The sequence below is a fragment of the Eurosta solidaginis genome, chromosome 1, assembly GCF_040869045.1.
Source record: "Eurosta solidaginis isolate ZX-2024a chromosome 1, ASM4086904v1, whole genome shotgun sequence".
In the NCBI taxonomy this organism is placed as follows: Eukaryota; Metazoa; Arthropoda; class Insecta; order Diptera; family Tephritidae; genus Eurosta; species Eurosta solidaginis.
The window spans coordinates 77463375-77489711 of NC_090319.1; the positions used below are offsets into that span (position 1 = coordinate 77463375).

The following is a 26337-nucleotide window of genomic DNA, read 5'->3' on the forward strand; positions in this document are numbered from 1 at the left end:
CTTGGAAATATTTTAATACGAAATATCAGCCTAGAAAAGAAGGTTTTTAATAAGTTTTCGAGCTCCCGAATGGATCGAAGTATGCAAAGCAAGGGAATATAGCCAGTACGTTTGCACAGACCAAACATACACGTTGATCAATTGCTTGCTCAAAGGTCCTTATAAACCGGCACCGCAATTTCTTGATAAATTGGCCACAGGTCCACATTTTTTTTTTTTTTTTTTTTTATTTATTGTATAATTCAAGCGTTGCGCTTTAGGAGGGAACCGTTAAACTATTTTATAGGGAGAACATTACCCTGTAGCTCTGCAGGTTAGCTACTAGTTATGAGAGTGTTTTTGCCCGTTGTACCAGAGGTCACCTTGGGGCAACCCCGCCTATACACATTCTGTGCCCTTTTAGCATTGAAATAGATGTGCAGACTTTTGAGGTACAATTTTTGTCAACATGCCTTGAGAAATATTCACTGTAGGGCATGATAATGCTAGAACAATAGGATTTTTCGTGTATTTTTTCTGTCTAGGGGTCAAGCTGCCATAAAGATATGAGTCATTAACCAATGTATGAATCATTATCCACTATTTTTCAATAAAATTGCATGTTTTACTGTATTCTCAATTGATATGTATGCACATAAATCGTGCTAAAGCATATTATTATTGTCTCAGATGACAATTGCGTTTTCATCCTAAAGGAATTTTCCATCCCGAAAAACCACAATTTCGCCTTAAACAGTAACGGTATGGCAACGCTTCTGGCAAAACAACAAACATTATGAAACTTCAAAAATCCCCAAATACGTCAAAAAAATTTGAGTGGAACTACCTTCTTTTTTGTATCATGGTCGCAATGCATGCTTATTTGGGTTCGGGCAAATAACGCCGGTTGTTTGCGTGTGCTAAAAAACGCAGTGCGGTTTTATTAGGTTGGCATGCAATAAATCACTAATTTTCCAAACTACGTAGTCTGTTTGTTTGAAGAAATTTTACCGTAGAACACAAATGCAAACATGAAATTAACTTTTATACACAATCCTATGGATAAAGACGCACAAAATGTTGCATACAAGCAAAAAAATAAAGCCAAAGGCAAACGCATACAAACACAGTTAAATATTTTGCACTTCCCCGCAGGTAGAAAACTGAATGCGTCCGTTAGTGGGAGGTAAGCTGGAGTCATTGGTGCCGTATGTCGTATCGCTGTATCCGTATCTCTAACGTAATCAGCTGTTTATCGTTACGACGGTAAACCAAAACCCAATTGGTTGGCTACGATACGGTTACGACTTTAGCAGCACCAATAATCGATTGCATTGATTCTCATAAGATTGGTCGAATCAGCTGTTATAAGGTTACCGATACGGTTACCGATAAAGCACCAATGTCTCCAGCTGTAGGTTAACTTAACGCATTTGCAGAGCATTCAGCCAGACGTTCGATTAAATTGTTTGTTTGTGTTGGTTAGTTGGTTTGATGGCTCGAATGCTGAATAGCGGTTTGAAAGTTCGAACTATTTGTTCGTTTGGGCTTTTACGCCCAAACATGAAGACAATGTTGCCACCGTTGTAGTCGCTGTAATTCAATTGGTTCAAAAATGATGCTTTTCTGTATAATAGCTGTGTTTTTTTTTACATATATAGACTTTTACGCTTAAACTTTATATGGACTGCTAAGCGTCAAAATTTAAATACACCTCTGAAATTGCTGCGCATAAAATTAGCACTACTAAATTTCAATACGCATTATACTCAGATGTAACTGAAATATGTGTCTATGTTTCACCTCTACACTAATTCTATGTATCACCTCTTAAAATGGTGCCTGTCCATAATTCATCGCAACTAATTCAACTGTATGTTATACACGGAAATAAAACAGAGGGTTGTGTCTCCGCTTTTCGGTGCACCCTGTGCTGTGTAGCTAGTTGTTTAACCATTGCCTCTAGATGGATCTCCTAAGCATTATCTAAGCGAGGATAGGCGTTTTTTTTCACGCGCAAACGAAACGTATACGCGTGTAAAAAAAAACACCGCTGATGATGAGATGATTGTAAGTACTAAACCGGCACCATATTTGTTGTTTTTTTTTTAGTTGTTTAAACTACGAGCCTGACCCGTGCGTATCTTGGGCAACCAATATAAAAGTCTCTTATCAAGTATCAACAGAAATCAGCTGTTCTATTAACTTACAGTTTGCGCTGCCATGTAGCGTATAATAGCAACTGCCGTTAATCAATTAAAACTTAAAGCTTGCGCTGCGATCTAGCGTACAATATCAACTGCCGGTAGTGCAGTGCAAATATTCACAATGGTGCCATAGTACAAATAGATTTCTTTGTGTGCTCACAATCGTTTATTTTTAACAAATTATTTTAATAAAATATAGCTAAACAAAAGCGCTACGACCAAAATTACCCAAAGCTCGCCAATAGCCCGAGTCTCCATCTTTAAAACCAAAACTTTATTTATAGATTTAGATTCCAAATAAGAGCGAAAAAGGGACCCGTACATAAAAACAGCAATTATAAATAATATATATGATATTTTTAGTTATTTAATGTTAGGTTACAAACATGTTTCCGTCAGTTGAGTGATAGAAAATGTGTTCTATACACATCACTGTTTGAGTCAACCTTCAATTTTAAGAAAACGGATTTCTCAAATTATTTTTCGCACTTGACTACAATACTAAGAGGACAATTTGTATTACTAACCGACACTTTAAAATGTCAAAGAACTGTAAGACACCTGAATGAACACGTTAAGCGAATATAACGAAATAATTTGACGTAAAATCCCAACCGTTGAGTGGATAAAAAATACTTAACGGTGCGTTCAGAAAGTTATCACTCAACGACTGATCAAGGGTTGTATTTGCTGAAAGCGCCCTTTACTTATACTATCAAAATATGGAATGCGACCATTATGAGTATTGGATAGTACATTGTAAACTGATATTTAATATGATTACATCTCTACATGGAAGGAGAAAGTCCTAGGATGCAGCATTGTTGATTATATTGCTGCAAGAAACTACATATTTAGTTATTGAATTCAAAACCCTAAATATCTATGCAATAAGCTAATATTTTCTAAGTCTTGTCGGCATCGCTAGTTAATAATACCCAAATATTACTATTTGTCTTCTTCGAGTCTGTTTTTTGTTAATGCTGTAAGGCTTTGGAACTCTACCTCTGATTCTCTGAAGTCTGATATGGGTAGGAGCAAAAACAAAAGAGTGATGTATGATTTTTCAGATCAACGTAAATAATATGGTTACAATAAAATTACTACTACTTCCTCTTCTGTTCTTACCTCTTCTTAAATATAAGCACCTCTTATTTTGATAAATGTATCTTTACTTTAGGCTTAATATTAACTTTATTTTAATATCCTACATTTAAAACTATTAACTTTGTAATTAAAATCGCCTTAAAATACTTTGTCTTACGGTTACAACTATTTTTTTAAATAAATAAATAACAGTCGCTCTATTATGTGGCACCCTCCTATAAATGACAGCCCTCATATAACTGTTATTGATCGGGCAAGTGAGATTTGATCGTGATACAGGGCTGGATAGCTCATGGAACGTCCTTACTATGAGTTATAGCAACATGAGTCATTGTTATCGATCAAATGCGCCATCCGTAGCTGTTGTGCTCGAACCAGCGCACAGTGGCGCCTCTGCCGTTAAAGCATGGCAAAAATCAAAAAAGTCATGAAAGCGTTCGCTAAATCTAATACATGTTTCTAATAGAGAATTCAGGGATCAAGAATATACAACTGTTTTTTCACAGAAAATTATAGTTTACCAGTTAGAGCCGCTCAAAGTTGACCAATTTTCAACATTGGGAAAAATTTGAAATTTTTCTTCTTTTTCGTTGTATTTAAAATGGTTTTGAGAGTAAATAAGGCGGCCAGTTGTCGTTTTCTTGTATAGCAATTAAAGATAATTTAATTTAGGATTCAAAAAAAAAAAATTGTGTTTTTTTTTGTTAAATGTTGGCGGATATACCTGTTTTTCGAAATGCCTATTTTTAGGCCCTTTTTAAAACTTTGATGAAAAAAAAAATGTTAAAATATGTGCTCCGTCAAATTAACAGTAGTTATTTGTGAAATATTCAGTTACCTAAATTCATAAAGTCTACCTGCGTCTAGCTGCGACTTCACTTTTTACATCAAATAAAGTTAAGCAACCTTGGGCATAAATACGCGCCTGAGTAGGTATATATAATTCAGTACGGCCGTAAGGTCGTTTTTGTTATTGGAACTTGTTAACAACATACATTTTTTTAGTTACGAATTGTATACCTGAAATTCATTTTAATAATTTTGGTAGGTATATAAAGCTATCCATCATACAATGCACATTATCATTCGTCTTTTGGAGATTAAGGAACTAACTATTCTGTTTACTTAAATATAGTGAATAGTATTTTTAAATATAGTTCACAGATTAATATTTAGTCAGATACACTCGAAGCCAATTCTAATATGTATCTAGAAAACTCGAAACTATTTGCGGTGTTTAAATCTACAAAGTCAAGACGGGACTTCGTTGAGGCTATATGAGAAAATTAGCGAGTGAAACAAGCATTAAAGAAAAGGAAGGCCTGGAAGAAAAAATTGGTTTACAATACATTATGATAGAAAGAAAATGGAAGGACGCCTATCGTAACAATTCAAAATTTCTAAGTAAGCATGAAAAGTGGCTAGCTGACAAAACTGTTTTGGACGAAGAAACGCCTAGCACGTCAACCAATCCAACTAGAGGGAAACCAACAAAACCCATCGAAGAGTGTTCTACCTACACAAGGAAAAGGAATCTGTCTGATACCACAAAAGCTATGTCCACGACTCATCTTTCAGAAGCACTGGCTATTAAATATAAAAAAGACGAAGAAAACGTGAACTCTCACATAACAGAAGCAGTTGCGGTAGCAAGTCCAGTGCGACGGACGAGGATCAAAAACAGCTTTCCCACACCACCAAATGCGCTACCTAGGAAGTACACTCCCGAAGAAGCTTTGGCGCTGTTCATAGATATCGGTTTAACGAAGGAAAAATTTGTTATATTGCGTAAGTAATTATTGCAACGTAATGCCGATATTTTACCTGCATACAAAAAAATTACTCAAGCCAAGAAAGAAGCAGTTCCTCTAAGTACCAAAATAACCGAATTATCAGCTGAAATTGAGCTAAAAAACCTAAACGTCTACACGACCCCTTCAAAGTTTTACTGAAGAAAAGTTGAAATCACTGCCAAAGGAGCTAGCATTGATAACTAAGTGGGGCTGTGATGGATCATCAGGACAAAGCGCATATAAACAAAGAATAAATGTAGACAATGAAACAATTACAGATAGTAATATGTTTATGGCTTCTATTGTTCCATTACGACTCAAAGATGAAGCTTCAGAATATTGGAAAAATCCACGTCCGTCATCAACTATATTGTGCCGCCCGATATTATTTAAATACGAGAAGGAGTCTTGAAAATCTTGATGATTCAATAACTGACGAACTAAATTATGAGTATGGAATATCTCCTTTGCATGCTAGGATAAGATGTATGGAATTTGTTTTGAATCTGGCTTATACACTACCACAACAAGGAGAAGTTTTTGATACAACATGTAAGGAGAAACAAAACAAGAGAAAAAAATAATTCAGGATGCATTCTATAAAGAGATTGGCCTTAGAGTTGACTGTCCAAAGTATGGATACGGAAATACAAATGGTGGTAACTCCTCAAGAAGATTTTTTGAAAACGATGAAGTGACTGCTCGCATAACAGGAGTTGATAGAGATATTGTGAAAAGATTGGGAGTAATTTTAAATATTTTAAACTGCCGTGAAACAGTTAATGCACCCAAATTTGGAGAATATGCATCTAAAACTACAGAGTTGCTGCATCAAAATTTAACCTGAGAAGAAACTTACACCAACGGTACATAAAATTTTAGCACATGGAAAAGATTTAATAGAGTACCAGTGCTTACCATTAGGAGAATTGTCTGAAGAAGCTCAAGAATCTAAGAACAAGGACTACAAAAGATATAGATGTATGAACACCTGCAAAGTATCACGAGTTAGACAAACGAAGACCTTTTCAACATGTTAGCTATCTCTTCTGATCCAGTCATATCATCTATGAGGTATGTAAGAACACAGAAAAATCTTACAGATGCGTATAGCTCAGAAATGGTTCCAGTGACCATGACTATGTTAAGATAAAATAAGTTTCCCACTTCTTATCACAACAATGAAAAAGAGATTTACTAATCAACTTTGTTACTTTACTGAAAAATAAGATATCTATGTACAAGTTAATTTTTTATTTCAAAAAAAAGAATTAATTTAGTAATTTATAAATATATACTTTTCGTTATTGCATTTCTCTAAAATTATCAAATTTATTTTAAAGCTTAGGCATTTCGCCTTCAAACGAGTATTAAATTTTTATAGAAATCAATACGTCTATCGAGTTGGTACAAATTGGTAAAGCGGTTACTAAGATCAAACTTTTTAGCATAAATGGGCAGTGCCACTCCCTTTTTCCAAAATTCGTTGGCTGTTTAATCTTTAGTTCAAATAAAATTTCATTGAACCACTTTCAATAAATTTTAAATAAATAAAATAAATGTAAGGCGCGATAACCTCCGAAGAGATCTAAGGCCGAGCTTCTCTTCCAATTTACGTCGTGCTCCTCTTGATTTTCCCTACAAATTGGCCGGACGGGACCTACATGTTTTATGCCGACTCCGAACGGTATCTGCAAGGCAGATGAGTTTTCACTGAGAGCCTTTCATGGCAGAAATACACCCGGAGCGCTTGCCAAACACTGCCGAGAGGCGACCCCGCTTAGAAAAATTTTCTTCTAATTGAAAAACCTTATTTCTAAAATTTTGATGTTGCTTTGCCCGGGAGTTGAACCCAGGGCATACGGTGTGATAGGCGGAGCACGCTACCATCACACCACGGTGGCCGTAAATTAAAAAAAACATGTAAAATTTTACGATGAATTTTGAAGCACCTTGTTATTGTGGCACCAAAAACGGACATTTCAGTTTTATAAGAGTATTGACATTTAAAAGAAACAATACGTCTATCGATTTTGGTTGTTATTGATTACGTGACTACTTAGATACAACTTTTTATCATAAGTGGGCAGCGCCACGCTATCTTATCAAAACCATTAGTTTATCTTATTTAATGCTTAAATACGTCATTATAAGACAAATCTCATTTTATTTTTTTTTATTTTTTACTAAAAACACTTTGTTTTTGCATTTTTCTAAAAAATTTCGAATTTGAAGAATTTTTTTTAAGCTCCCTGTATCTGTGACATTCTAAACTTTCACACAATAAAACTTCAAATAATTAGCTTTCATTTGCATTTTAAATTTTTTAAATATCTTCATTGGTTCAAATGTTATGATTTTTGCAAAGAAAAAACTCAAAAGGCGCCACTGTGCAGCGTTCGACGCTGGTATTACACGCCAAACTAATTAAAATGCACTGCGGCAATTTACTGTATAAAATTTCTTATGAACATACAACTTGTATCCGAAAAGAGTATCCGAAATTTAATTATTTCAAATTTAATTAAACAGCATTGTGGATAAGACAAGTGTGATAACTTCTGCATAGACGACAAAATTACAAATAGAATGGATCAACTGATTTTTTATTGAGTATCGCAATATCATTCTGTATCTCTTTCTATCACCCGCTGAAGATAGCCGGCCCTATGCGCCATGATGGAATTATAGAAGGTGGCGCATTGCGCATGTAAACATTAGTTCAGCTGTTTTTTATGGGCAATTTTTACGTCATTTTCCTTAAGCTCTTGTTTTTTTCTCTCTTTCTTTCATTCGCTGAAGCAGTCAAGTGTGACGTAGATGTGCACAACGAAGCAATTTTGAACTCGTGAATGCACAATCTTTTGTGTGTGATTTTTGCTATGCGCCACCATATTGAACACCCTGTCAAAACGCTGCCAAAATGCTTAAGAGTAGCCATATTGAACATCCTGTCAAGCAGTTGACGGATATCAGACTTGTTTTATCCACAATGTTAGAAATTTCGGTTTGACGTTTACATACTCGTCAGGGATGCACCTTAACGTTAAGCTAATCGTTTATCAAAAAATTTCCACCGTTTCCATTGAAACACTTTGAAATATTATCAATAAAGAAATTATCAAGATAAATTGTATCTCGTTTTTAACCGAAACGAAAAGCTTTCGTTAACGTTAAAAACGTTAACAGAAACGCGATACTTTATGTTTGAATTGTGCTGGCAATGCTATAGCCATGGTGAAGCCGTAAGGTGGTAACAACGAGCGGACATACACACGAACTCCATGTAATTTGTTTGTGTAATTCGTTGGTGGTAATGTCAAAAATACTCTGAGAAATGTTCGTACTGTCAAAATTCATGAGAAAAGTTGGAATCAGCTTGGCTAATGCTTTCACCTTTAATGACTCCGCCAGCAACCAGCTTTGCCAGCATAGTTGGAAATTAATAATCAACATAAACGATTTGATTTCGTTTTGATATGGCAGAAAACGAAACAAAATCATTTCGTTAATTTGACGTTCTTAATGTTAATAAACGAATCGAAATGACTTTGTTTCGTTTATTAACGTTACGATAATGTAACGAAATCAGGGATGCACCTTAACGTTAAGCTAATCGTTTATCAAAAAATTTCCACCGTTTCGGTTGAAACACTTCGAAATATTATCGATAAAGAAATTATCAAGATAAATTGTATTTCGTTTTTAACCGAAACGAAAAGCTTTCGTTAACGTTAAAAAGGTTAACGAAAACGTGATACTTTATGTTTGAATTGTGCTGGCAATGCTATAGCCATGGTGAAGCCGTAAGGTGGCAACAACGAGCGCACATACACACACAAACTCTATGTAATTTGTTTGTGTAATTCGTTGGTGGTAATGTCAAAAATACTCTGAGAAATGTTCGTACTGTCAAAATTCATGAGAAAAGTTGCAATCAGCTTGGATAATGCTTTCACCTTTAATGACTCCGCCATCAATCAGCTTTGCCAGCATAGTTTGAAATTAATAATCAACATAAACGATTTGATTTCGTTTTGATATGGCAGAAAACGAAACGAAATCATTTCGTTAATTTGACGATCTTAACGTTAATAAACGAAACGAAATGACTTCGTTTCGTTTATTAACGTTGATTATCGTAACGAAATGATATCGTTTCGTTGGTTAAGCATGCCTGAACGAAATGATATAGGTTCGTTGGTTAAGCATGCCTGATACTCGTACACTTTCCTCGTGTTCCAATGAAACGTGAACCAGATACGGATACAGATTTAAAATGTGAATGCAACAATAATTGCCGTCTTCCAGTGAGTTTTACAGCTTGGGCTCACTCTCAATTCTCACGGGAATGCTCTGGATCATTGAGAGACTTGAGAAGCAGATGTCGTGAAATTTTCGCACACGTGAAATGTGATAGGCTGATGTCGCCGCTGTTTTTCATTTAACTCACACGGTGAAAGGCTAAGCAGCGACATCTATTTTTGAAAAATTAGGTTTATTAAAAGTAGTGTTGCCAAACTAAAAAGAAGTAATTAACAAATTATCTGGCTCACAAATTGAACCAGATTTTTATCTGGATTTATCTGGCTCAAATCGTTGTTTTTGCATTTACATGCAAAATTATTTATCTGGCTCAGAATTTTGCCACCAGACGACGGCATGCCGTCTTCCAGTAAGTTTTACAGCTCCGGCTCACGCTCAATTCTCACGGGAATGCTCTGGATCATCGAGAGACTTGAGAATCAGATGTCGTGAAATTTGCGCACACGTGAAATGTGATAGGCAGATGTCGCCGCTGTTTTTCATTTAACTCATACGGCGAAAGGCTAAGCAGCGACATATATTTTTGAAAAAGTAAGTTTATTAAAGGCAGCGTTGCCAAACTAAAAAGAAGTAATTAACAAATTATCTGGCTCACAAATTGAACCAGACTTCTATCTGGATTTATCTGGCTCAAATCGTTGTTGTTGCATTTACATGCAAAATTATTTAGCTGGCTCAGGATTTTGCCACCGGATGACGGCAAATGTGATCCATATGGTTCACATTTTTGTTGCATTTGCATGTTCAATATCTGGTTCATGTTTCATTGGAACACGTGGATTGTGTATGGTAGCAACACATGCTTATTTCGCTTAGGACAAAACAAGTCGTTTGTTTATGTGTGTTTAAGACCCGGTTTTTCAGTACAAGTTCAACTCAGTTTGTCAGTTAAACTACGCTTAAACTTATTCTGCAGTTTTTCACTCCACTTTAACTGAAGTTTAAGCTGCGCTTAAGCGGCCAATCTGGCAGGGTTAAACTCTAGTTCGTTCGAAATGGCACCGAATATACCCAACTACCATTTGGGCTTCAGTGCCATTAGAGCTGATGTTGATAATTAGGCATACTTCTAAAATCTCAAGAATCATAGCGCACTCAGCTAAAGTGGGAATTTTATATAAAGCAAAAAATGCTATTACTTAAGATGAAAAAATTTAATTAACAACTTGAGGTTCTCTAACTGGATCAAAATGTAAGATTCCATACTACAGTATTTTCACGAAAATAAAATGAAATATATATAATTTTTAATTATTATATAATAATTTGAAAAATAAATAAATATGAGGCTCGAAAGCCTTCGAAGAGATTTTAGGCCGAGCTTTTCTTCCAATTTGCGTCGTGCTCATTTTAATTTTTCCTACAAATGGGCGGGATGGGACCTACTTCGATGTGGTAGACGGAGAACGCTACCAACACACAAACTCGACCGCCTACATAATTTATTTTTGATTAATTACGCTTCATTACTGCTATCAACCAGGTGTTTATTTCTCACAATACACAGCTGTTTGTTTTGGTAGTACCACCTTCAACGCCACCTCAACTCGATATCCAAAGTGGGATATCAACTGGAGAAATGTGTTGAATATTCATTTGAGAACTGTACATTTCTCAACATCTCGAAATTAGGATTATAATTGGAAAATATTAATGACGTAGATCAATTCGAAAATTTATAATTTTACAAAATGTCTCAAAGGTTGGATAGTGATTGAAGAATGAAGTTGGATATCAACTCGAGCACTATCTTGTTTAAGAATTAAATAATGATATTGGATATTTCCGGAACTATATATATATTTTCTTCCGTGTTTGCTGGGTAAAAAATCTACAAATTATCTAGATAATAAAAAACCAATGTTGCCGCAAAAAAGAAAACATACCCCAAAGGCGGCCTTAAACTGTGACAGAAAAACTGCTCAGTAGTTTAACTGGAGTTTGACTAGAGTTTAAGCAAACTTAGTGTAAGCTTAGCTTAACCATCCCTAAAAATCGTCATGCGTTCCTATTAGGTTGTCCTGTTAATGCCCCAGAACCACGAATTTTAAATGTACCAAAAGTAAACAAAACGGACAATTTTTGGTTCAAATGCATCAAAGTGGCAGTCATAACTAAAGTTACGGCTTCAATATTTTCTGTTTCTTTCCTTTTTCACCGGTGAAATACCGTTATAAAAACAAACCAACAAACATGCAAACACCGGAATGTGATGGCAGCTGCTTCTGCCGCCTACTACCACCCCCAGCATTCAAATTGCACACAACTACGAAAAGTTTCAAACACATACAGCGGTATATATACACAAAGTTGATTGCGCGATAACAGTGGTTAGTTTATTGTGTGAATGTGGCTGTTGTCGTTGTTTTTGTTGTTTACTAACGCGACATTTTATCAATGTTATACTGTACGTTTGGGGTACACGACGTCTGCAAAGTTTTGTTCAAGCTAACGCCATCCGCAAAGGAAGTCAATCGATGCGGACATACGCACACTTACATATGTATGTATAACACAGAATAAGATGCAATTTAAATTTTGTAATATGGTGGAGGAATTATTCCGGAAGAAGATAAAATGTTAGATACATTTAGAAAAATTTTGGGAACATGGATAGAATATCAATTAGGTGGAGAAATTTTGTAACAATAGCGCGCTTTCTTTAATGTGAACTTATTTTATTATTTGGATACCAAGACTTGGGGGAAGTTCACGCAAGTTCAAATATTCCGTGTTAAAGCTGGTTTAAATTTCAGAATTCGGCATGAAGTTACCTATTCACCGACTTTTATTATTGGTAAAATATTCACATATGTAAAGCTCATCATTAAACCTACTTCGGTAAATGTCATTGGAATCATGGAAAGTTTTTCTCTCAATCACTCAAGACTAATCTTCTTTCGAGTCTAGAGAAGACTTTTTTTAAATCACCTGCTCAGTCCAAAGAAAGACTTTTCTGGATAGAATTCATTAAAATGTATCAGTCCCTTGTCCCCTTCCGGGAACAAAACTATAGTAAAGACTAATCTAGGCAAAGGGCTACCTGTACTAACTTTCAGACAAATCATAGAATTTGTTCGAATAGATCGGTCCCGGGTCCACTTCCCGGAAAGAAACTTCATAGTAAAGCTATCCTATCTTTCAAGTTGGATCAAACAGCACACGGTGTTTAAATCGGTTAAATAACTTAGAAGTCCATCGCGTACGAACAACGTGACACGAAATATATATATTAAGATACTTTTTATCCTAAAAGAATGTTCAAAATAACGATTTTAACTTGTTTCTGTACATCCATTTTATTTTAGTTTTTATTGATGAAAACAATGCCACCCTCCCTCGCTTGCTAAATAATAGCAATAGGCTTAATCTACCGACAGTGGCATTCTGTCGTGCCGAAAATAACGACCCTCATAAGAACATGTGTAAAAATAACTTGACAGATGCGGCTTTGTAGCCGCAGTCGTGGATGTAATCAGGCCTATTGAAAATAGCGGCTACAGAACGCCATGTGTCAAATTATCTTTAGCTGTAAAGCAGCACGACAATCAACCAAGAGTTACGCTATCGCCAGTTTAAATCTAAATCAATTTTTGATAATCAAAAGAGAGTGGCGGTCTTTTTATTTTGTGATTAAAACTTAAAACTAATAACAGAAAAGGTAAATTAATTTTTATACCCAGCTGTACTTGTACACAGGGTATTATAACTTTGATTAGATAGCCGTTGGTTGTACAGGTATAAAGGAATCGAGATAGATATAGACTTCCATATATCGAAATCATAACTTGAGTAAATATTGATATGTCTTCACCAAATTTGGCACACGACCTTATCTGGACCCAGAATAGATTGGTATTGAAAATTACCGCAATCGAATGATAACCACGCCCACTTTATATATATATATAACATTTTGGAAAACACAAAAAACCTGATTATTTAGTAAATAATACACCAAGGATGTTGAAATTTGACACGTGGACTGATATTGAGACTCTTGATAAAAATTTTAAAAAATTTTTTAAAATGGGCGTGGCGCTCACTTGTGATAAAATCGATCTTCCAAATATTATTAATCATAAATCAAAAATCGATAAACCTATCGGTTGCCTTTAATATAAGGAATGCTTTGAAGAAAAATTAACTAAATCTGTTAAGGACCACGCTCACTTTTATATAAAAGATTTTTAAAAGGGTCGTGGACGAATAAAATAAACAATATATTTCCAAAAAAGAGCTTTATATCAATGGTATTTCATTTCCCAAGGGGATTTATAACAATAAATAGGAAAAGCAACAAATTAAAAACAAGTAAGGAAGGCTAAGTTCGGGTGTAACCGAACATTACATACTCAGTTGAGAGCTATGGAGACAAAATAAGGAAAATCACCATGTAGGAAAATGAACCTACGGTAACCCTGGAATGTGGTTGGATGACATGTGTATCAAATGGAAGGTATTAAAGAGTATTTTAAGAGAGAGTAGGCCATAGTTCTATGGATGGACGCCATTTAGGGATATCGCCATAAAGGTGGACCAGGGCTGACTCTAGAATGTGTTTGTACGATATGGGTATCAAATGAAAGGTGATAATGAGTATTTTAAAAGGGAATGGGCTTTAGTTCTATAGCGGTTACTCTAGAATATGTTTGTACGATATGGGTATCAAATGAAAGCTGTTAATGAGTATTTTGAAAAGGAGTGATCCTTAGTTCCCTAGGTGGATGCCGTTTCGAGATATCGCCATAAAGGTGGACCAGGGGTGTCTCTAGTTATACGCTATGGGAATCAAATGAAAGGTGTTACTGAGTGTTTTAAGAGGGAGTGGGCATTAGGTCTATAGGTGGACGCTTTTTCGAAATGTCGCCATTAGGGTGGACCAGGGGTGGCTCTAGAATGTGTTTGTACGATATGGGTATCAAACGAAAGGTGTTACTGAGAATTTTAAGAGGGAGTGGGCATTAGGTCCATAGGTGGACGCCTTTTCGAGATATCGCCATTAGGGTGGGCCAGGGGTGACTCTGGAATGTGTTTGTACGATATGGGTATCAAATGAAAGGTGGTAATGAGTATTTTAAAAGGGAGTAATCCTTAGTTCTATAGGTGGACGCCTTTTCGAGATATCGCCATAAAGGTGGACCAAGGGTGACTCTAGAATGTTTGTACGATATGGGTATCAAACGAAAGGTGTTACTGAGCATTTTAAGAGGGAGTGGGCACTAGGTCTATAGGTGGACGCCTTTTCGAGATATCGCCATTAGGGTGGGCCAGGGGTGACTCTAGAATGTTTGTACGATATGGGTATCAAACGAAAGGTGTTACTGAGCATTTTAAGAGAAAGTGGGCATTAGGTCTATAGGTGGGCGCCTTTTCGAGATATCGCCATTAGGGTGGGCCAGGGTGACTCTAGAATGTGTTTGTACGATATGGGTATCAAATGAAAGGTGGTAATGAGTATTTTAAAAGGGAGTAATCCTCAGTTCTATAGGTGGACGCCTTTTCGAGATATCGCCATAAAGGTTGACCAAGGGTGACTCTAGAATGTTTGTACGATATAGGTATCAAACGAAAGGTGTTACTGAGCATTTTAAGAGGGAGTGGGCATTAGGTCTATAGGTGGACGCCTTTTCGAGATATCGCCATTAGGGTGGGCCAGGGGTGACTCTAGAATGTTTGTACGATATGGGTATCAAACGAAAGGTGTTACTGAGCATTTTAAGAGGGAGTGGGCATTAGGTCTATAGGTGGACGCCTTTTCGAGATATCGCCATTAGGGTTGGCCAGGGGTGACTCTAGAATGTTTGTACGATATGGGTATCAAAGGAAAGGTGTTACTGAGCATTTTAAGAGGGAGTGGACATTAGGTCTATAGGTGGACGCCTTTTCGAGATATCGCCATTAGGGTGGGCCAGGGGTGACTCTAGAATGTTTTTACGATATGGGTATCAAACGAAAGGTGTTACTGAGCATTTTAAGAGGGAGTGGGCATTAGGTCTATAGGTGCACGCCTTTTCGAGATATCGCCATTAGGGTGGGCCAGGGTTGACTCTAGAATGTGTTTGTACGATATGGATATCAAATTAAAGGTATTAATGAGGATTTTTAAAAGCGAGTGGCCCTTAGATGTATATGTGAAGGCGTTCTCGCGATATCGACCAAATGTGGATCAGGTGATCCAGAAAATCATCTGTCGGGTCATCATCATCATCATCATCCTCCTCAACTCCTATTGGAGCATAGGGCCTCGACCACCGACTTAAATCTTATTCTGTTAGGTGCAGTTCTTGTGATGTCATTCCACGTATATCCTGCGTCTTCGAGTTCTTTATCCACAGTTCTGCGCCAAGTTTTCGCAGGTGCACCAGGTCGTCGGCTTCCTTGTGGATTCCATCGCAATGCTTGTCTGGCTATATTTACTGGAGGTCTTCTGAGAGTGTGACCAATCCACGACCATTTACGCCTGGTTATTTCTGTGGTAGCCTTAGGTTGATTTGTTCTAGACCATAAGTCGTCATTTGAAATTCTTTCCGGCCATCGAATTTTCAGGATTCGGCGCAGACATTTATTAATAAAAACTTGTAGACGTTTCTGAATTGAAGTTGAGCTTTTCCACGTCTCGCAAGCATAAAACAGTACTGATTTAACATTCGAATTAAACAGTCGAAGCTTCGTTTTTAAAGATATTTGGCTGGACCTCCACACGTTTGCCAGTTGCCCAAAAACCATTCTTGCTTTGTTTATGCGAGACTGAACGTCCTCATCTGCACCGCTCTTATTTGAGACAATACTACCAAGATAAACAACGGACTCTACACCTTCGATTTCATTTTCGTCAACCGTAAGCGTCAATGGCCTTGATGAAATACTATAGCCGCATCTTATGACTTTGGTTTTCGCTGTATTGATGCTTAGTCCGGCCTCCTTTGCATGTGTGTTGACAGCTTCTAAATTGTGTTGAAGGTCAGTACTTCTGTGGCTTAGCAGACAGACATCGTCTGCATATTCTAAATCCCCTAGCTGAGTGAAAGGCGTCCACTGTACACCGTGTCCACCATTTTCTGCGTTCCTCATAATCTCGTCTAATGCCAAGATAAACAAGAGCGGGGAGAGTATGCATCCCTGTCGCACCCCGCTTTTAATTTCGAAGGGTTCTGAGAGGCGCCCATCGTGACTGACCCGGCACTTAAATTCGGCATACATTGCCTTTATAATGTTGATTATTTTATTGGGCATCCCTCGTTTTCGTAGTATTTCCCAAATATATTTCCTGTCGAGACTATCAAAAGCCTTTTTAAAGTCGATAAAAAGTAAATAAGCTGATGTTCTGTATTCACAGCATTGTTCAACAATGATTCGGACGGTATTTATTAGATCAACACAGGATCGGTTTTGTCTAAAGCCAAACTGATTTTCTCTTAGAGTTCGATACACCGCCTCTTCAATTCGGGACAGTAAGATCGTGGAGAACACTTTGCTAGGAATCGAGAGTAAGGTGATACCTCTGTAGTTGTTACAATCAGAGGTATCTCCCTTTTTTGCGACTTTTACAAGTATGCCTTCATTCCACTGACGAGGGTAGGATTCTTCTTCCCATACCTGACGGAAGATTGGAAGTAAGGTTTCAGCTGCGGTATCTGGATCTGCTATGAGGTATTCAGCATATATGTCATCAGTTCCTGGGGCCTTGCCCTTTTTTAAGGACTTGATTGCTGAAATTATTTCATTTTTCGTAGGGGGCGCGCTGTTTACCCCATTGAAGTGGGGTTGGCTGTTGTAGTTTGCAGCAATAGTGTTGGAATTTAAGGTCGCTTCACCTACAGGATTATTTAATACTTTCTTGAAGTGTTCCACCCATACACTCATTTGTTGTTCGCTTTCAGTAATAAGATTTCCGTTTAAGTCTTTTACTGGTTTTTGACCACTCCTGTATTTTCCGGTGAGTTCCCTACTAATCTCATAGAGTTCCCTCATATTATTTAATCTGGCTGCCGTTTCAGCTCGACTTGCTAATGTGTCAGCCCATTCCCTCTTGTCTTTTCTAGCAGACTTCTTAATTTGCTTGCATTTTTCTTTATACCTTGCGGCTAACTGCCTTGCTTCCTCCGTGTCATTGTTGTTCGTCCGTCTGAGAAGCGATTCTTTAATTTTCCGCCGCTGTTCAATAAGTGTCCACGTATTATTTGTTAGCCATACTTTCTTTGCTTTGTTTTTGTGTCCAAGGATACTGCTACCAAGTTCTTGGTAGATATTATTAACGGAGTCTAGCCTGTCACCTGTACTACCACTCATGTTTACCTGTTCAACACGTTCGCGTACTGCGGCATTAAAGGCATTTTGATATTCTTCATGCTTTAGTTTCTCAATATCAATTTTCTTGCTAATTTTTTGAAGGTTTTTCTGTACTGCGGCTACCTTAAATCTGAAACTACCAGCTACAAGGTAGTGATCGCTACCAATATCTGCTCCTCTTTTAACGCGCACATCTAGCAAGGATGACCTCCATCTGCTGTTTATTAGTACGTGATCAATTTGGTTATTAGATCTGTCGGGTACTGCTAATTTATTTATATATTCAATAACACTAACAGTATTCCTGCCAAGATTCCAAGGGCTGTTGATTTCGCCTTGTAGAACTTTTTCATTTTCTTCTACTTAATATGGTAGGTGTCACACCAATTTTACAAAGTTTTTTCCAAAGTTATATTTTGCGTCAATAAACCAATCCAGTTACCATGTTTCATCCCTTTTTTCGTATTTGGTATAGAATTATGGCATTTTTTTAATTTTTCGTAATTTTCGATATCGATAAATTGGGCGTGGTTATGGTCGGATTTCGGCCATTTTTTATACCAAGATAAAGTGAGTTCAGATAAGTACGTGGGTTAAGTTTAGTAAAGATATATCGGTTTTTGCTCAAGTTATTGTGTTAACGGCCGAGCGGAAGGACAGACGGTGGACTGTGTATAAAAACTGGGCGTGGCTTCCACCGATTTCGCCCATTTTCACAGAGAACAGTTAGCGTCATAGAATCTATGCTCCTACCAAATTTCAAAAGGATTGGTAAATTTTTGTTCGACTTATGGCATTAAAAGTATTCTAGACACACTAAATGAAAATGGGCGGAGCCATGCCCATTTTGAAATTTTCTTTTATTTTTGTATTTTGTTGCATCATATCATTACTGGAGTTGAATTTTGACTTAATTTACTTATATACAGTAAAGATATTAAATTTTTTGTTAAAATTTGAATTTAAAAAAAAAATTTTTTAAAAAGTGGGCGTGTTCTTCGTCCAATTTTGCTAATTTTTATTTAGCACATATATAGTAATAGTAGTAAAGTTCCTGCCAAATTTCATCATGATATCTTCAACGACTGCCAAATTACAGCTTGCAAAACTTTTAAATTACCTTCTTGTAAAAGTGGGCGGTGCCACGCCCATTGTCCAAAATCTTACTAATTTTCTATTCTGCGTCATAACGTAAACCCATCTACCAAGTTTCATCGCTTTAACCGCCTTTGGCAATGAATTATCGCATTTTTTCGGTTTTTCGAAATTTTCGATATCGAAAAAGTGGGCGTGGTTATAGTCCGATATCGTTCATTTTAAACAGCGATCTGAGATGAGTGCTCAGGAACCTACATACCAAATTTCATCAAGATACCTCAAAATTTACTCAAGTTATCGTGTTAACGGACGGACGGACGGACGGACGGACGGACATGGCTCAATCAAATTTTTTTTAGATCCTGATTATTTTGATATATGGAAGTCTATATCTATCTCGATTCCTTTATATATGTACAACCAACCGTTATCCAATCAAACTTAATATACTCTGTGAGCTCTGCTCAACTGAGTATAAAAAAATGGGCGTTGAAATTTTGTATGTTTCGGGAGCCAGAACTCGAATAAAAAATAGTTCAGAATAGAACCATATGTATATGTATTATTGCGCAGCCTTGTAAGACTATTGGTGCCCCCATAAATTCAGAAACACATTTTTTCAGAAACACAAAATTCATAGGTCAAAACTCAGAAGTCAAATCTCAGAAGTCAAATTTCAGAAGGCAAAATTCAGAAAATAATCAGACGACAGAAAGAACAATACATTTTTCTCAAAATTCAGAAAATTGTATTTATTTCGAAAGAATTATGGATAAAGAAAAAGTAGTACAATCTAAAATGTTTAATTATACTCAAGAGAAAGCATGTAATTAATTAAATCTTTTCGCGTTTATCTTTTTGAAATGAAATTACAATATTAAAAAAACTAAGGGCTTCATTATCTATTACGAAACGAATATTTGTTTCGCCTCAGAGACGAATTGCAAGTGTATTTGCACTATGTTAAACAATGGCAACATATCATTTGACAATTGCTTTCGTCTTCTTGTTTGATATAAAGTAAGAAACATAAAGGCAGAACGAAAATTATATAGAATACCATTGCTAGACGAAATCGTTTTGAGGCGAATCGTTCGTCTGAGCTATCGTTCGCAATACAGCATAAAGCCTAAGTCTTTATATTTTATCTTGGGTTTGCGATATGACTCGCCGCCAGCTGAAAATTGCTGCAGTTTTGTTTCTGTTATTGCCTGTTCGTTTTTTTATTTTATTTATGAAATTAAATATGTTAGGGTGTGTTCCAAACGCACTTCGAATGACGTTGTGCCACCTTTCGATAGAACAATTTGTACATATTCCATTATTGTATTATACATATTCCATTATTCGATTGGATGTAACACCTTCTTTCGACGTTGCTGTGTTCCAGGCTGAAAAAAAAAATCGGAAGTCAAAATTCAGAAAGTAATCAGACATTAAATTTTGCGCAAAATTAAATTTTGTTTGCTGTCTGATTACTTTCTGAATTTTGACTTCTGAAATTTGACTTCCGAATTTTGACTTTCGAAGTTTTGACGTACAGCTGGGTATATAATGTTCGGTTTCACCCGAACTTAGACTTTCTTACTTGTTTTGCTTTAATTTAAGCGGGAGTCATTGGTGCCGTATGTCGTATCGCTGTAGTCGTATCTCTAACGTAATCAGCTATTTATCGTTACGACGGTAAACCAAAAACCAATTGGTTGGCTACGATACGGTTACGACCTTAGCGGCACCAATAATCAATTGCATTGATTTCCATAAGGTTGGTCGAATCAGCTGTTATAAGGTTACCGATACGGTTACCGATAAAGCACCAATGTCTGCAGCTTTAAGCTGGAGTCATTGGTGCCGTATGTCGTATCGCTGTATCCGTATCCCTAACGTAATCAGCTGTTTATCGTTACGACGGTAAACCAAAACCCAATTGGTTGGCTACGATACGGCTACGACTTTAGCGGCACCAATAATCGATTGCATTGATTCTCATAAGATTGGTCGAATCAGCTGTTATAAGGTTACCGATACGGTTACCGATAAAGCACCAATGTCTCCAGCTTTATACTTGTGGCTGCTGCATTCAATCCAGTAGCCAATACGTTAAGGGCATGGCAAAGTTGGCTTATCCATATCCATATAAAGCAGTTGATCGAACCAACTTTATGGAAATCAATGTAATGGGTCAATGGTGCCATACCATAATGCCCGAGCCTTAACTAGGTATACCTCAGCCTTTTTGGTTTTTCGTCATATCCATAACCTATAATTATTTGAGTTCGTTTATTCATCAACTTTTTGGATAACTTATTTTTTTGTTTTACATACGTTTCTACTAAGAGACTTATAATTTGTGGTATATGTTTGTAATTTTTTTGCGTTTTCTTCATTTTTATGAAAATTTCACCATTTTTAGGTTAAGGCACCAATAAATAATGCCAATTGATGTGGATAAGTAAAAATATGGTTATGACTTTGGCGTTATGACTATGTCAACTTTGCCAGACCCTTTAAGCTTTGCTTTATTGTCTTTGTGGTCTGCAACAGTCGCATTTAATACAATCAGGCCTAAAGACTCACAGACTTTCAAATTAATAATTTAAATATGGCTTACCTTTAATCTTAAAAGTTGTAAGTATTTTATATTTAAATATGTAAGTACACGTTTTCTTTAATAACACAATTTTTAACACATAAAGCACTGATCCATCTTTCTTTTGACACTAAGCAATATTTTATTTAATTAAATTTTTTTTTTTTTATTTTACACATATATATCTTAGCTCTTTAATTTTGTTTTTTTTTTTTTTTTTTTTAAATTGTAATTAAACTTTAATTAGTTTTGTATTTTAATTACATATTTTCACTTTGGATATGTTTGTCAAATTGTTGTTTCTTTTGTTTTACCACCAATAAATCTCATGAAATATATCATCTATAAATTGCGATTAGTTAATTGCAAAGAATTAAATTTATTTGTACGCTTGCGGGTGTTTACATATGCATACAAGCATATACATACATACATATATGTATGTATGTGCGCATGAATTTTTGCTAGACACACTTCAATTATACACAAATAAACTTTGCTTTAACATCTCATCGCTGCTTTCCCACACCGCACTTGTCTCACTAGAAATTTTGTTTCACTTGCATTCGCATTTTTTATTTATCACACAGAATTTTTATTTTCTTTTTCTTTGTATAATTTTCATTTCACTTAAGTTAATATAACTTATTTATTCCTATTTAATTCCAGACATATATATGCATATATTTTTTGTTTTTTTTTTTTAACAAGCCAAGAACCATATAATTTTACTTTTTAATTCAATGACCGCTTCAACATCCTTCCGTTACAAACATCGTACCCGAAGCGCTACAACACACGGAATGTCCAATTGAAATGTTGCATTGCATAGCGAGCGGAAGTAGCCGGCATTTAACTGTTATACACATCATACATGCATGCATGCGTTTTTGCTTGTGTCGTGTGATAGCAATCCAACATGTTGCTTGCACCATTTTCTACCATGGCTGCCATACAACATTTTTGCTCCAGCGCCAAAATTTGTAATATATATTACCAAACCTTTATATTAGCTGTTCTCTAGAAATTGTAAATTTTTCTTATTTGAAATTTCAACAAGTAAGGAAGGCTAAGTTCGGGTGTAACCGAACATTACATACTCAGTTGAGAGCTGTGGAGACAAAGTAAGGGAAATCACCATGTTGTAAAAGGAACCTAGGGTAACCCTGGTATGTGTTTGTATGACATGTGTATCAAATGGAAGGTATTAAAGAGTATTTTAAGAGGAAGTGGGCCATAGATCTATAGATGGACGCCATTTAGGGATATCGCCATAAAGGTGGGCCAGGCCTGACTCGAATTTGTTTGTACGATATGGGTATCAAATGAAATGTGTTAATGATAATTTTAAAAGGGAGTGGGCCTTAGTTCTATAGGTGGACGTCTTTTCGAGATATCGCCATAAAGGTGGACCAGGGGTGACTCTAGAATTTATTTTGTACGATATGGGTATCAAATAAAAGGTATTAATGAGTATTTTAAAAGAGAGTGGGCCTAAGTTCTATAGATGTACGCCTTTTCGAGATATCGCCATAAAGATGGACCAGGGGTGACTCTAGAATTTGTTTGTACGATATGGGTATCAAATGAAAGGTGTTAATGAGTATTTTAAGAGGGCGTGGGCCTTAGTTCTATATGTGGACGCCTTTTCGAGATATCGCCATAAACGTGGACCAGGGGTGACTATAGAATTTGTTTGTACTATATGGGTATCAAATGAAAGGTGTTAATGAGTATTTTAAAAGGGAGTGGGCCTAAGTTCTATAGGTGGACGCATTTCGGAATATCGTTATAAAAGTGGACCTGGGTTGACTCTAGAATGCGTTTGTACAACATGGGTGTCAAACGAAAAGTGTAATAAGTGTTTTAAAAGGGAGTGGGTCTTTGTTCTATGGGTGGACTCCTTTTCGGGATATCGCTATAAACGTGGACCAGGGGTGACTCTAGAATGCGTTTGTACAATATGGGTATCAAATGAAAGGTTCTAATGAGTATTTTAAAAGGATGTGGGCCGTATTTTTATAGGTTGACGCCTTTTCGAGATATCGCCATAAAGGTGGACCAGGGGTTACTCTAGATTTTGTTTGTACGATATGGGTATCAAATGAAAGGTGTTAATGAGTATTTTAAACGGGCGTGGGTCTTAGTTCTATAGGTGGACGCCTTTTCGAGATATCTCCATAAAGGTAGACCAGGGTGACTTTAGAATTTGTTTGTACGATATGGGTATCAAATGAAAGGTGTTAATGAGTATTTTAAAAGGGAGTGGGCCTTAGATCTATAGGTGGATGCCCTTTCGAGATATCGCCATAAAGGTGGGCCAGGGGTGACTCTAGAATTTTTGTGTACGATATGGGTATCAAATGAAAGGTGTTAATGAGTATTTTAAAAGGGTGTGGGCCTTAGTTCTATAGGTGGACGCCTTTTCGAGATATCGCCATAAAGGTGGACCAGTGGTGACTCTAGAATTTTTGTGTACGATATGGGTATCAAATGAAAGGTGTTAATGTGTATTTTAAAAGGGTGTGGGCCTTAGTTCTATAGGTGGACGCCTTTTCGAGATATCGACATAAAGGTGGACCAGGGGTGACTCTAGAATTTGTTTATACGATATGGGTATCAAATGAAAGGTGTTAATGAGTATTTTAAACAGGTATGGGCCTTAGTTCTATATGTGGATGCCTTTTCGAGATATCGCCATAAAGGTGGACCAGGGGTGACTCTAGAATTTGTTTGTACGATATGGGTACCAAATGAAAGGTGTTAATGAGTATTTTAAAAGGGCGTGGGCCTTAGTTCTATAGGTGGACGCCTTTTCGAGATATCGCCATAAAGGTGGACCAGGGGTGACTCTAGAATTAGTTTATACCATATGGGTATCAAATGAAAGGTGTTAATGAGTATTTTAAAAGGGCGTGGGCCTTAGTTCTATAGGTGGACGCCTTTTCGAGATATCGACATAAAGGTGGACCTGGGGTGACTCTAGAATTTGTTTATACAATATGGGTATCAAATGAAAGGCGTTAATGAGTATTTTAAAAGGGCGTGGGCCTTAGTTCTATAGGTGGGCGCCTTTTCGAGATATCGACATAAAGGTGAACCAGGGGTGACTCTAGAATTTGTTTATACTGTCACGGATATTAGCATCACTAAGGCGATGCTAAGGCCATGCCAAGCAGTATTTACGTCAATAATAAAATCATGTATACACATATATAAGGCAGCCGAAAGAGATGTCACACACAGATGCATTTACTTATACGCCTATGTGTGTGCAAGAGACTGTAAACTACAAACTCACATACATCTGAGAGACGCTGAAAAGTAGAAAATTGTAAACAAGTAGAAACTATATGAGAACTATAAACACTCGAAATAGTTGGTAAGTTCTGGAAATCGAAGAGCCTAGATGTATGCAGCGTAAACTATAAAAGCGGCACAAGCGAGTAAGAAGTAATTCAGTTTGAGTTGAGCAATCAATGAGTTATTGATTAAGCACGCGATCTGGCGGCCAATAGTATAGTTTAATTTGAGTTATCAATCAGTTTGGTTATTAAGCCAGCGATTAGCAAAGTATAAGTATTATTGTGAAGTACTTTAATAAAGGCCATTTTTCCATTATTCAATATTGGAGTTATTTATTCAACAGTTTAGTGATTCGAACTTAGCAGAGGATTGCAAATAAGAGGATTTGCAAGTAAATTCGTTACAATACGATATGGGTATCAAATGAAAGGTGTTAATGAGTATTTTAAAAATGAGTGGGCCTTAGTTCTATAGGTGGACGCCTTTTCGAGATATCGACATAAAGGTGGACCATGGGTGACTCTAGAATTTGTTTATACGATATGGGTATCAAATGAAAGGTGTTAATGAGTATTTTAAAAGGGAGTGGGCCTTAGTTCTATAGGTGGATGCCTTTTCGAGATATCGCCATAAAGGTGGGCCAGGGTTACTCTAGAATGTTTTTGTACGATATGGGTATCAAATGAAAGGTGCTAATGAGTATTTTAAAAAGGCGTGCGCCTTAGTTCTATAGGTGGACACCTTTTCGAGATATCGACATGAAGGTGGACCAGGGGGGACCTAGAATGTGTTTGTACGATATGGGTATCAAATTAAAGGTATTAATGAGGGTTTTAAAAGGGAGTGGCCCTTAGTTGTATATGTGAAGGCGTTTTCGAGATATCTACCAAAATGTGGACCAGGGTGATCCAGAACATCATCTGTCGGGTACCGCTAATTTATTTATATATGTAATACCACGTACAGTATTCCTTCCAAGATTCCAAGGGCTTTTGATTTCGCCCTGCAAAACTTTTTCATTTTCTTCTACTTAATATGGTAGGTGTCACACCCATTTTACCAAGTTTTTTTCTAAAGTTATATCTTGCGTCAATAGACCAATAAAATTACCATGTTTCATTCCTTTTTTTGTATTTGGTATATAATTATGGCATTTTTTTCATTTTTCGTAATTTTCGATATCGAAAAAGTGGGCGTGGTCATAGTCGGATTTCGGCCATTTTTTACACCAATACAAAGTTAGTTCAGATAAGTACGTGAACTGAGTTTAGTAAAGATATATCGATTTTTGCTCAAGTTATCGTGTTAACGGCCGAGCGGAAGGACAGACGATCGACTGTGTATAAAAACTGGGCGTCGCTTCAACCGATTTCGCCCTTTTTCACAGAAAACAGTTATCGTCCCAGGAGCTAAGCCTCTACCAAATTTCACAAGGATTGGTTAATTTTTGTTCGACTTATGGCATTAAAAGCATTCTAGACAAATTAAATGAAAAAGGGCGGAGCCACGCCCATTTTGAAATTTTTATTTTTGTATTTTGTTGCACCATATCATTACTGGATTTGAATGTTGGCATAATTTACTTATATGCTGTAAAGATATTAACTTTTCTTTTAAAATTTGAATTAAAAAAAATTTT

The 26337-nt window shown here is 36.5% G+C and overlaps 1 long non-coding RNA gene across 1 annotated transcript in view; it reads right to left on the bottom strand.

Moving 5' to 3' along the window:
* The window catches only part of LOC137245666 (uncharacterized), a 153503-nt gene extending 131324 nt beyond the window's left edge, over nt 1-22179 (bottom strand). Inside the window, exon 1 of the long non-coding RNA XR_010951385.1 lies at nt 21414-22179. This is a non-coding gene — a long non-coding RNA (uncharacterized lncRNA). The remainder of the gene's footprint in view (nt 1-21413) is intronic.
* Between the last annotated feature and the right edge of the window lie 4158 nt (nt 22180-26337).